Here is a 12,281-nt window from a genome sequence, read left to right as displayed (position 1 = left end):
TAGACCATCACTGAAGACAAAACAAACCAACATTTTGTTTTGTTTCAGTTTCTGTTTCTGTTGGTAGTGACAACCATCCTAGAGTAGATTTTCAATATGGGTTTGGGGGGGGGGTTTGTGTTGGAACTATAAACAAAACAACCAATAGTATATTCAAATATTTTATACTTTGGTTGCTTGCTTGCTTGCTTTATTGGCTGTGCAGAAAGGCAAGTCCACAGCCAGCCAGCCAGACATCCTAATCGAATTAGGAACAAAAACAAATAAACAACAATAAAAACCGAAACATACATCCAAAACTCTGGGAATGCACGTGCTGCCACACAATATCAAGAATAAAACAAATCAATTATGCATGCAAAAACAATATTTCGATTTGAATATATGTAAGTTCTACGTATCTTAGCTATTCAAAGATTGTTATTAGGACAAACAACAATCCATAAATATTTAGCACTGTATAAAATGCATACACTCAACGATTTTGTTGGTAAAAATAACAACAACAACAAGTAAAAGTATGCTAAGTTCGGCCGGGCCAATTCTTATATACCCTCCACCATGGATCGCATTTGTCGAGTTCTATGCGCGATATCTCTTTTTAGGCAAACAAGGAATATTGTTATGCTGTTGGAGCTATAAGTTATAGTCCGATTCGTACCACAAATGAATTTAATGCTGAACATTGTTGAAGTCATTGTGTAATATTTCAGTTCATTCGGATAAAAATTGGTCTATATGGGAACTGTATCAAGCTATTGATCGATTCAGACCATATTAGACACGTGTGTTGAAGGTCATAAACGAAGCCGTTGTACAAAATTTCTGCCAAATCGGATGAGAATTGCGCCCTCTAGAGGCTCAAGAAGTCAAGATCCCAGATCGGTTTGTATGGCTGCTATATCAGGTTATGTACCGATTGGCTGCTATATCAGGTTATGTACCGATTGGCTGCTATATCAGGTTATGTACCATACTTAACACAGTTATTGGAAGTCATAACAAAGCGCCTCATGCAAAATTTCATCCAAATCGGATGAGAATTGCGCCCTCTATTGGCTCGTGAAGTCAAGGTCAAAGATCAGTTGATATGAACCGATTTGAATTATACATAGCACAGTTGTTGGAAGTGATAGCAAAACACTACGTTCAAAATTTCAGTCAAGTCGGACGAGAACTGCGCCCTCTAGAGGCTCAAGAAGTCAAGACCCAAGATCGGTTTATATGGCAGCTATATCAAAACATGAACCGATTTGAACCATACTTAGCACGGTTGTTGAAAGTGATACCAAAACACCACGTGCAAAATTTCAGTCAAGTCGGACGAGAATTGCGCCCTCTTGAGGCTCAAGAAGTCAAGACCCAAGATCGGTTTATATGGCAGCTATATCAAAACATGGACCGATTTGGCCCACTTACAATCCCAACCGACCTACACTAATAAAAATTATTTGTACAAAATTTCAAGCGCCTAGCTTTACTCCTTCCAAAGTTAGACGGACGGACATGGCTAGATCGACTTAAAATGACATTATGGGGACGCATATTTCGAGGTGTTACAAACAGAATGATGAAATTATCATACCTCCATCCTATGGTGGAGAGTATAAAAACACTATACAAGATTGTGATACTGATCGTGTTGTTGTTTAGTTCCGAAGCCTGGATACTTGTGAAAGTATTCGAGACAGAATTTGTGTGTGTAAGAGAACCATGATTCGTAATAATTTTGATAAATAGCGCAGACAATCGAGGGGCTTGAACATCTATTCTAAGTTAAGCTAGTGTATTAAACGGTCTGTGACATCCATCTAAGTAAGTGGGGTAAAAACATCGATTTTTATATGTTATACTATCATTCTATGGTAGTTAATAAACCTTTAAATGCCACTTAAACTGCAATTTTAATGTATCGAAGAAACGTTCTGTTTCATTCACTGAGTTCGGTGGAACTCTTAAAAGTTTTCTTAATAATTTAGACATTTGTAAATCCGCACCGAATATATAAAAAATATTGCTATAAATAAAAGATTTTTCGTGGATCCACCTTCCGATTCGATTTTCGATCCCTGACTATTTTCCATTTTAAGGGCGGTATGCAGCTCAAACGAAATTTTCATTGCCACATGTAATGCATTGACATATATTAAGCTAAATTTTCGGTTTGCTTTGTGTTACAGGGTGAAATGGAAAGCATTGGATGTTTTCTATTTTTTAGTTTCACTGCAAGAAAACTATAGCTTTGCTTATTTTTTACACCGCGTAATGGATGTATTTTTACAATATATAATAACGCCTAATTTTGATAAGTACATACTTTATAAACAACAAAATGTGCCAGATTGGTCAAGCATATGTATAGTCTTTTTCCGCAAATTTTGCTTGAGATGTATACTAGGCCTTAGTTCACAAATTACTCCATAGTTTTTGAAGTTCTACATCTTAAGTAAGCATGTTTACTTTTAAATAAACATAAATATTTAAAAACGCTGCAAATGTTAAGGCTTTTACGAGTTTTTAACTAAGTTTCAACGTTGTCCTTCCCCCAAACTCAATTTCCTAACTTTCAACAATATTTAGATATTTATTTAAATATTTGTTCCTAAAAAGTAATAAAGGAAAAAATTACCAAAGGAAACGTTGAGAATATTGGCCATCTTTAACAATATATATATTTCCTTATTTCTTATTTATTTATTTAATACATTTTTTTTCAGTGTATCTCAAAATACACTATGCATACCACAGTGAGCCGGCTTAGTTTCAAAGAAAAGAAAAAGAAAAAAAAACTGGCGCTATATGCGCTCTAAAATCCACTGGCCTAAAATTATGTATGTATGTATATGTACACTGTTAATTAATATTACATATCAACGCACTAACTTCCAAAGCAGGGTCATTAAAATCAGTCGTTTTTGACAACCCAAAAATCACTTAATTTGATAGTAAAAATCAAAACATTTTGGCAAATTTTATTATATGCACTTACGATGTCCTGTTTAATAGTTTTTTAATTATTGTTTGATCACCTTTGACTTTGACGCACAACTCAATTTGAATGAATTCTCTTTTTAGGACTCACTCACAACGACGGCATCTCGTTTGATTGATACTAAGAAAACAAGAGTGTTTGCTTAACGTTGTTTATTGCTGTGTTTAGTTATGTTTGGTTTGCCTCTTGATCTCTTTCGCTTGCCCTCCCTCTCTCTCTCGTTCTCACGCCCTGATTGTTTTGTTGGTGTTTTCGATTTTGCACTTGTCACTAAATTATAAATGTGCACACAATCGAAGTCTTTTAGTCAGCCGCTAGCTTGAGCAAGTATCACGTTTTACTGCTGCTTTTTATGCCGACAGCACCACACCAATAGCTTGCCAGAGACAAAGTTACTGAATGAATATCTTTATCAATTTCTCCTTTCCGTCTTATTTATCGGTGCTGTTTTTGAAAGTTTATTATTTTTGTTTTCTCGATTTAATTTTATATTGTTAACATAGTATGTACAGTGGGAAGTAAAAGTGTTGGAATAAACTAAATTTAAATATTAAAAAATTATTAAATGTTGATTTACAATATATTAAAATTTACAGAAATACATATGGGAATGTTTGAACGTACTTATTATACCCTCCACCATAGGATGGGGGGTAAACTATTTTTGTCATTCTGGTTGTAATGTCATTTTGATCGTCATGTCATTTTACGTCGAACTAGCCATGTCCGTCCGTCTGTCCGTCCGTCCGTCCGTTTGTCGAAAGCACGCTAACTTTCGAAGGAGTAGAGCTAGCCGCTTGAAATTTGGCACAAATACTTTTTATTAGTGTAGGTCGGTTGGGATTGCAAATGAGCTATATCGGTCCATGTTTTGATATAACTGCCATATAAACCGATCTTGGATCTTGATTTCTTGAGCCACTAGAGGGCACAATACTTATCCGATTTGGCTGTAATTTTGCATGAGGTGTTTTTTTATGACTTCCAAAAACTGTGCTGAGTATGATTGAAATTGGTCCATTACCTGATATAGCTGTCATATAAACTGATCTGGGGTCTTGACTTCTGGGGCGTTTAAAGGGCACAATCCCTATCCGATTTGGCTGAAATTTTGCACGACGTATTTTGTTATGGCTTTCAACAACTGTGCTAAGTATGGTCTTAATCGGTCCATAACCTGATATAGCCACTAGAGGGCACAATTCTTATCCGATTTGGCAGAAACTTCGCACGACGTGTTTTGTTGAGACTTCTAATAACTGTGTCACAATTGGTTCAAATTGATCCATAACCTGATGTAGCTGCATATAAACCGATCTGGGATCTTAACTTCTTGAGCCTCCAGAGGGTGTAATTATTATCCGATTTGGCTGAAATTTTGTACAACGGCTTCTCCCATGACCTTTAACATATATGGTCCGAATCGGTCTATAACCTGATACAGCACCCATATAAACCGATCTCTCTATTTTACTTCTTGAGCCCCTAAAGGGCGCAATTCCTAATCGAATTAGCTGACATTTTACACAATGACTTCTACTATGGACTTCAACATTAAATTCAATTATGGTCCGAATCGGACCATAACTTGATAAAGCTCCAATGTTTTAGCAATTTTTATCTTTTGCCTAAAAAGAGATATCGGGAAAAGAACTCGACAAGTACGATCTATGGTGGAGGGTATATAAGATTCGGCCCGGGCGAACTTAGCACGTTTTTACTTGTTATTTTTATACCCTACACCACCACTGTGATACAGGGTATTATAAGTATGAGCATTTGTTTGCAACGTTAAAAAGGAGAAGAGCTAGACCCATTGATAAGTATACCGATCGACTCAGAATCACTTTTTGTTTCGATTTAGCCATGTCCGTCCGTCCGTCCGTCTGTGAGTCCATCAAAGTGCAGGTCGTATTTCTTTTCCAATCATCACGAAATTTTGCACACATCAAGCATGAACGCTATTGATTTTGGTAAAAATCGGTTCAAATTTAGATATAGCTCCCATATATATGTATCGCCCGATTTGCACCTAAATGGCCGTAGTAGCTTAAATTTTGAACCGATCCGCACAAAATTTGGCACGGACTGTTTTGTAACTGATAACTTGCAAGAATTCATCAAAATCGGTTCAGATTTGGATATAGCTTCTATATATATGTATCGCCCGATTTGCACTTAAATGGCCGTAGTCGCTACAATTTTCTACCGATCTGTTTGAAAGTCGGTTCAGATTTAGATATAGCTCTCATATATATATATATATATATATATATATATATATATATATATATATATTTTTGTATATTGCCCGAATTTATAATTTTAGGGTAGGTGTGGGGTATTATATAGTCGACTCCGCCTGACTTTTACCTTTCCTTACTGGTTTCCTATTAAGTCTATCTCCAAGATCATTAAAAAAAGTTAATAAGCCATTATGGCGTATAAGTGATACTTTTAAACATTACCCATACGCTTAGGAGCTCTAACATCCTTACCATACTGGAGACATTTGGGAGGCCTTTCCCTATGTCGCTATAAATCACATTTACTTGCTGCTTTCAACAAATTAAATTCAAAATTATTAATTTTATACTTTCATAGGGAAAAAATCCTTCGTTTGTTTGACTCTGTTTGAGTGCAAAATAACGCATATGCTGCTTAAGTTACATATTCAGGAGATTTTTCGAATGAAAAATTGGAAATTTTATGCTAACCAAAATTTTATAAATTCTTTTGAATAGAAATTCATTTAAATAGACACTTTTTATTATTTATATTAAATAACTAAACAAAACTCATTCACAATTCTTGAAAATCATTTTACTTAAAGAATTTAGTTTGTCTTTTTTACTTCTTCATAGTAACATGTTTAGTTCTTATCCAGCAAAATGACATGATTTTGCTATTCATTTTGTTGAGCGGAAGAGGTGCTTAATCTGTGCTAAACTCGAGTAAAGTTCAATATGACACAGTTTCAGTGAAGTCAACCGTATCTATATTTTATTTGGCGTTAAAACAATAAATCTGCATGCATACATATTTGTTTAACCCAGTTAAAAATAAGCACAACTATGCAAGTAAGGTTAGTTCGGTGTATGGATGTATGTATGTATTAGTATATGTATGTATGTATGGATGGATGTGCATACGATGTAAAATAGTTTTATGAGAAGCCTACAAGGCTAGGTATATACATCCAACCTTGAATGATGAAACTAAGACGACCTTTCCCTACCCCCTACCCCCCTGTTCACAGCTGCTGCATTTAACCGCATATCATATACAAATGGACATACATATGTATGTACATACCCACAATTAATTTCCCATAGTCACCACCCCAAATAAAGAAGATTTTGTTTGTTTAGACGAGTATGAGAGTATGTCTGAGTACTTGGTGAGAGAAGGAGGATCGTTGCATGCAAACACATACAACACACACACACACACATACACAGTTAAACATTTCACTTGTTTGGTTAGAAACACTGTTGACAAATCACGTAGTAAGGTTACTCTTACTATACAGACAATAGTCGAGTTCTGCTGTTGTTATTGCTATATGAGATTGGCGGAGATGCCTTGTGTAGCACAGCCAAATTGATAAGATAAATAAATAAATTTAATGACCAAAACATGTCACAATAGTTTATTAAACAAAGTTTCATCAACAATTAGCAAAAAGGGAGGCTGTGGTGCGACACAGAATCTTTCGACTATTTATTTTGGCATATAACTTATACTATTTTGATGTTGGAAATAGATCGGTCTATATGGCAGCTATATCCAAATATGGAACGATCTGGGCCAAATTGAAGGAGGATACCGAGTAGCCTAACACAAATCACTGTCCCAAATTTCAGCAAAATAATTGTGCTTTTTAAGGGCCTACGACCGGTCCGGCGAATCGGTCTATATAGGCGGATTGGTCTATATGGGGGTTATATCAAGGTATAGCCCATCTGCGAAATTAACCTGTTTATGGACAAAAAAAAAAAAAGAAATTCTGCAATGTTTCAGCTCAATATCTCTATTCTTAAAGACTGTAGCGTGATTTCAACAGAAAGACAGACAGACAGACGGACATCGTTAAATCGTCTTCGAATTTTACGACGATCCGAATTTTACGATGATCTGAAGCCAATAAAAGCTTTATATATTACCCGATTTCGCTGAAATTTGAAACAGTGGGTAGTTTTAGGTATTCCGGCATCCGTCCCATATATGATTCGAATCGGTGTATATTTAGATATAGCTGCCATATAGACCGATCTCCCGTTAAAGGGTCTGAAATCCATAAAAGATTTCTTTTTTAACCGATTTCGCTGAAATTTGAAACAGTGAGCTGTTTTACGCTTCCCAACATCCGACTCAAATATGATTCAGATCGGACTATATTTAGATATAGCTGCCATACAGACCGATATGCCAGTTAAGGGTCTGAAGCTCATAAAAGTTCTTCTTATTATCCGATTTTGTTGAAATTTGAAATACAAAATTCAACAGAGGCTTATATTTATTAGACCACTCATTGTCGGTGATGAATTTGGGTGCAAAAGTTATCCAATTTTCCGGATTGTGACGGAAAGGGGGTTAACATATATACCCGGGTATTCAAAGTTCTTTGTCCTTTTTACTTGTTTTTTTTTTTTTTTGGAATTATCATTCAAAAAATGTTTATAATATCTGGAACCGATTGTCGCCAAACCGAAGCAAAAACAATATTCTTTGGCACTAGCACTAAAATGGCATAGGGTTGCCAAAGCAAAAAAAAAAAAAAGGAATCGCACTTTAGTTATTCAACCCCTATTGTGTGTTTCGGAATACGAAATGCTTTAGTGGTTTTATTGTACAATAATCGTTCAATAACTATTGTGCACTTTAACGCTTCACTAGTAAATTTCTGTGAATACGGCTGTTAAAGAAAAAATCCTTGTCTTGAAGTATTGGCTTGAAATCATAACTTTGATCAAGGGAAATATTGGTTGCCCAAAAAGTAATTGCGGATTTTTTAAAAGAAAGTAAATGCATTTTTAATAAAACTTAGAATGAACTTTAATCAAATATACTTTTTTTACACTTTTTTTCTAAAGCAAGCTAAAGGTAACAGCTGATAACTGACAGAATAAAGAATGCAATTACAGAGTCACAAGCCGTTGAAAAAATTTGTCAACGCCGACTATATGAAAAATCCGCAATTACTTTTTGGGGAACCCAATAATTTCTCTCGCTTCGTATTAATCTTTATCGTGTGTAAAGTAGAATTATGTAAAATTTTGAATCTCAAGGTTATTCAAAATGAACTAAATTTCAGTAAAATTGAACTTAACATAAAGTAAAATTTTTTTTACTCTCAATAATGACCTAATTACTACGAAATTAGTTTTAGTTCACTTTTTACTTCCTACAAGTAGAATATGAACTGTAAAAAATGGTAAGTTATTGAATTGAATGTTATTTCCAATGGAAAATGGGAGAAGAACTTTCTTAACAGAGCACGCATTTTGATAATAAAATTCAATAATTTGCAAGCGTTGTTCGATTGTAAGATAATTCATGGTTAAATTATAGACCAAACTAAACATAGTAGCGCCCTTTCTTGACGAGCGGGGATAAGAGAAAAATCGCTCTATATGACTCTCCTTGGTCGCTATGCTTGCCTGGCCTAAATGCATGGACCACCGCACCCATTTTCCATATCTCTGGTATAACTAGGGTGTAGATCAAAAGGCTAAGGGTATCTGTCAGCTTTTTCAATACTAATTTACCCAGATGTTTGAGCATAGGCCCCGTAAGCATCCATGGTCTTATACGGTTTGGTCCTCCTTTTGGGTTCCCACAAGCTTTGGGTTAGCGCCAACTGGCATGCTATTGAGTGCTCTATTGCTTCTTGCCTCTCATTGGGTGCTTGAAGGAGATTTCTAATAACACTTAGCTCCCACCGCCTGTCATTGAATATTTTCTTAAAATTTTATTTTGTTTATTATTTTTTGCCGATTTTTAGTTAAAGTTATCTTTATTTACGTGTGAAATAGAAAATTATTTGGGACTCTTTTTCGCTTTAAATCCAAATCCTCATAAAAATTAGTCCTTCTTCTTGCTGATTTTATTCTATAAAGTACGTTGACCTCAGTTTTTTCATAAATTCCATTCATTTTTAAGGCATACATCCGCCACTTTTTGGGAGCTACCCATGCAAATTATTAATTTCCTATATACCAATTCTACAAACGTTTGTATCATATGTTCATGGAAAATTTGCCATTTTAGTCATTAAGTTCACATCACATATTTTCTGTTTAATTTAAATTTTAACTATTCACACAATTCTATGCACGTGTTTAACCTTCATGCCATTCGATACGATTTCAAATTGCTGTCGTCTAGGGGCAAAGCCAACATTGTCGATAAGTTTCTTATAGAAAAACAACAACAAAAAATCAGTTGACATATAATTTATTCATACAATTGCATGTAAATAGTTTTTGTAAGTGTGTATGTTTTCAAATAATTAATGCAAAAACAAAAAAAAAACTATCAATAACCTTTAACTTAATAGACAACTAATTTGTTTGTTATTGTAAATCACAGCAACAACAAACAAACAAAAAAGTTTGATTAGACAACCATAAGGCCTTTATAATCTTTTTGATATGTGGTTTTGTGGCCCAAAAACCTCACAGACATTTACTAAAATTCCTCTTTTGAGTGCAATTGCCTACTGACGAATCAAAATGGTTTTTTATAATGCGGGGCCTTTGCCATCAACGGCAAATTTTATTCCAGACATGTCACTCAGACACGGCAGAACAATTGGTACAGTTTTGGGATTTTCGTTACTTGACTGATAGCAAGGGGTTTAAGTACACACAAGACTTTGATGAAATCATAAACTCTTACCTTAGGATAATAAAGATACTTGCACATGCCATGCATATGCCAACACCACACCGGTTAATCAGTGTGAACGTTGCCCCTTTAGAGTGCAACGATTATCAAATCCTAGCACGTATTTTAAAAATAAAAATAAATAAAAACTCTTAAAAAATCCTAAAGTCCAGTCCACCCGGTTACAACTGGTTTCCCTCACACAATAGCAATAAATGGGGAAATTACACTTAGCAAAAATTTTTTACATAATTTTAGCACAATTTCACCATAATAGGGCGGAAACTGTTGGGCAGACATGTTAACCTCACACTAGAGTGACCCATAAACATCAATCGGATACTCATTGGTGGACCAGACTATGGTATTGAAAAGTTAGGCATTCATAGTATTGTAAGCACTTTTTATAAGGGTTGGCCTACTCTCTCAATTCCAAAATCCAATGAAAAAAAGAAGTTTTATTTACCGAACTTAGGTCTTAAGGCCTTTAAGTATAATTTAACAAGTAACAAGTAAGAGCGTGCTAAGTTCGGCCGGGCCCTCCACCATGGATTGCATTTGTCGAGTTCTTTGCGCGGTATCTCTTTTAAGGCAAACAAAGAATATTGAATAAGAACTGTTATTCTATTAGAGTTATATCAATTTATAGTCCGATTCGGACCATAAATGTATGCTGAACATTGTACAAGTCATTCGGATAAGAATTGCGCCTTGTAGGGGCTCAAGAAGCAAAATCGGGAGATGGGTTTATATGGGAGCTGTATCAAGCTATTGATCGATTCAGACCATATTGGACACGTATGTTGAAGGTCATGAGAGAAGACGTTTTACAAAACTCCTGCCAAATCGGATGAGAATAGCGTCCTCTAGAGGCTCAAGAAGCCAAGATCCTAGATCGGTTTATATGGCAGCTATACCAGGTGATGTAACCATACTTAGCACAGTTATTAGAAGTCATAACAAAAAAAAAACCTCATTCAAAATTTCAGCAAATCAGATGGTAATTGCGCGCTCTATTGGTTCAAGAAGTCAAGACCCAAGATCGGTTTATATGACAGCTATACCAGATTATGAACCGTTTTCAATCATACTTAGCACATTAACTGCCTCTGTAGCTTAAACATAGCAAAGCATATGCGCATTTTTTTGGCTTTTTTCCATGGAGTGAACAATAATTTGCCAAGCTTGTGCGAATTCTGAGTTTTAAATTCTCACCAGAATGGCAAATTAATCCTCTATCCATAGAAAAGGCCGTCAAATTCGTATATGCGTACCTGTGTTAAAGCTTAAAAAAAAGCTCTAAAGCTCTAAGACTCCTAGTCTTACCACGGTTTTTCATGTGAACAACTGTCAAACTCCATATCAAACAACTGTCAAACTCCATATTAAGTTATAGTCCGATTCGGACCATAATTGAACTGAATGCTGGAGACCATAGTAGAAGTCGTTGTGTGAAATTTCACCCAATTCGAATAAAAAATGCGCCCTTAAGAGGCTCAAGAAGTAAAATAGGGAGATCGGTTCACATGAGAGCTGTATCAGGCTATAGACCGGTTCAGATCATAAATGTCACGTATGTTGAAGTTCATGAGAGAAGTCGTTGCACAAAATTTCAGCCAATTCGGATAATAATTGCAACCTCTAGATGCTCAAGAAGTCAAGATCCCATGGCAGCTATATCAGGTTATGAACCAATTAAAACCAAAAGTTGTTGGATGTCACAACAAAACACCTCATACAACGTTTCAGCCAAATCGGATTAGACTTGCGCTCCATTGAGGCAGTAGAAGTCAAGACCCCAGATCGGTTTATATGACAGCTATATGAAGTTATGGACCGATTTAAAACACACTTAACACAGATGTTGGAAATCATAAAAAAACACCTCATGCTAAATTTCAGCCAAATCGGATAATAAATGAATTGTGCCCTCTAGAGGCTCAAGAAGTCAAGACCCAAGATCGGTTTATATGGCAGCTATATTAAAAAATGGACCGATTTGGCCCATATACAATACCAACCGACCTACACTAATGAAAAGTATTTGTGCAAAATTTCCAACGGCTAGCTTTACTCCTTCGAAATTTAGCGTGCTTTTTGCAGGCGGACAGACGGACGGACATGGCTAGATTGACTTAAAATGACATGACAATCAAGAATATACTTTATGGGGACTCAGACGCATATTTCGAGGTGTTACAAACAGAATGACGAAATTATTGGGTTGCCCAAAAAGTACTTGCGGATTTTTTAAAAGAAAGTAAATGCATTTTTAATAAAACTTAGAATGAACTTTAATCAAATATACTTTTTTTACACTTTTTTTCTAAAGCAAGCTAAAATTAACAGCTGATAACTGACAGAAGAAAGAATGCAATTACAGAGTCACAAGCTGTGA

At 35.4% G+C, this 12,281-nt stretch overlaps 1 protein-coding gene across 3 annotated transcripts in view; it reads right to left on the bottom strand.

Moving 5' to 3' along the window:
* The window catches only part of LOC106093336 (proton-coupled zinc antiporter SLC30A1), a 51,362-nt gene that overhangs the window by 10,976 nt on the left and 28,105 nt on the right, over positions 1–12,281 (bottom strand). The window contains exon 1 of one of the 3 annotated variants that reach the window (XM_059360310.1): positions 3,030–3,049. The exons of 1 other annotated variant lie outside the window; for it this stretch is intronic. The gene's annotated coding sequence lies outside the window, so the exon portion shown is untranslated. Of the gene's footprint in view, positions 1–2,989; positions 3,010–3,029; positions 3,050–12,281 lie in introns of those variants that run through there. One more of the 3 variants, XM_059360309.1, reaches the window with a different exon arrangement.

Source organism: Stomoxys calcitrans, chromosome 1, assembly GCF_963082655.1.
Source record: "Stomoxys calcitrans chromosome 1, idStoCalc2.1, whole genome shotgun sequence".
Lineage (NCBI taxonomy): Eukaryota > Metazoa > Arthropoda > Insecta > Diptera > Muscidae > Stomoxys > Stomoxys calcitrans.
Note: the sequence above shows the minus strand (reverse complement) of the source record. Positions and strands in the feature narration are given on the sequence as shown.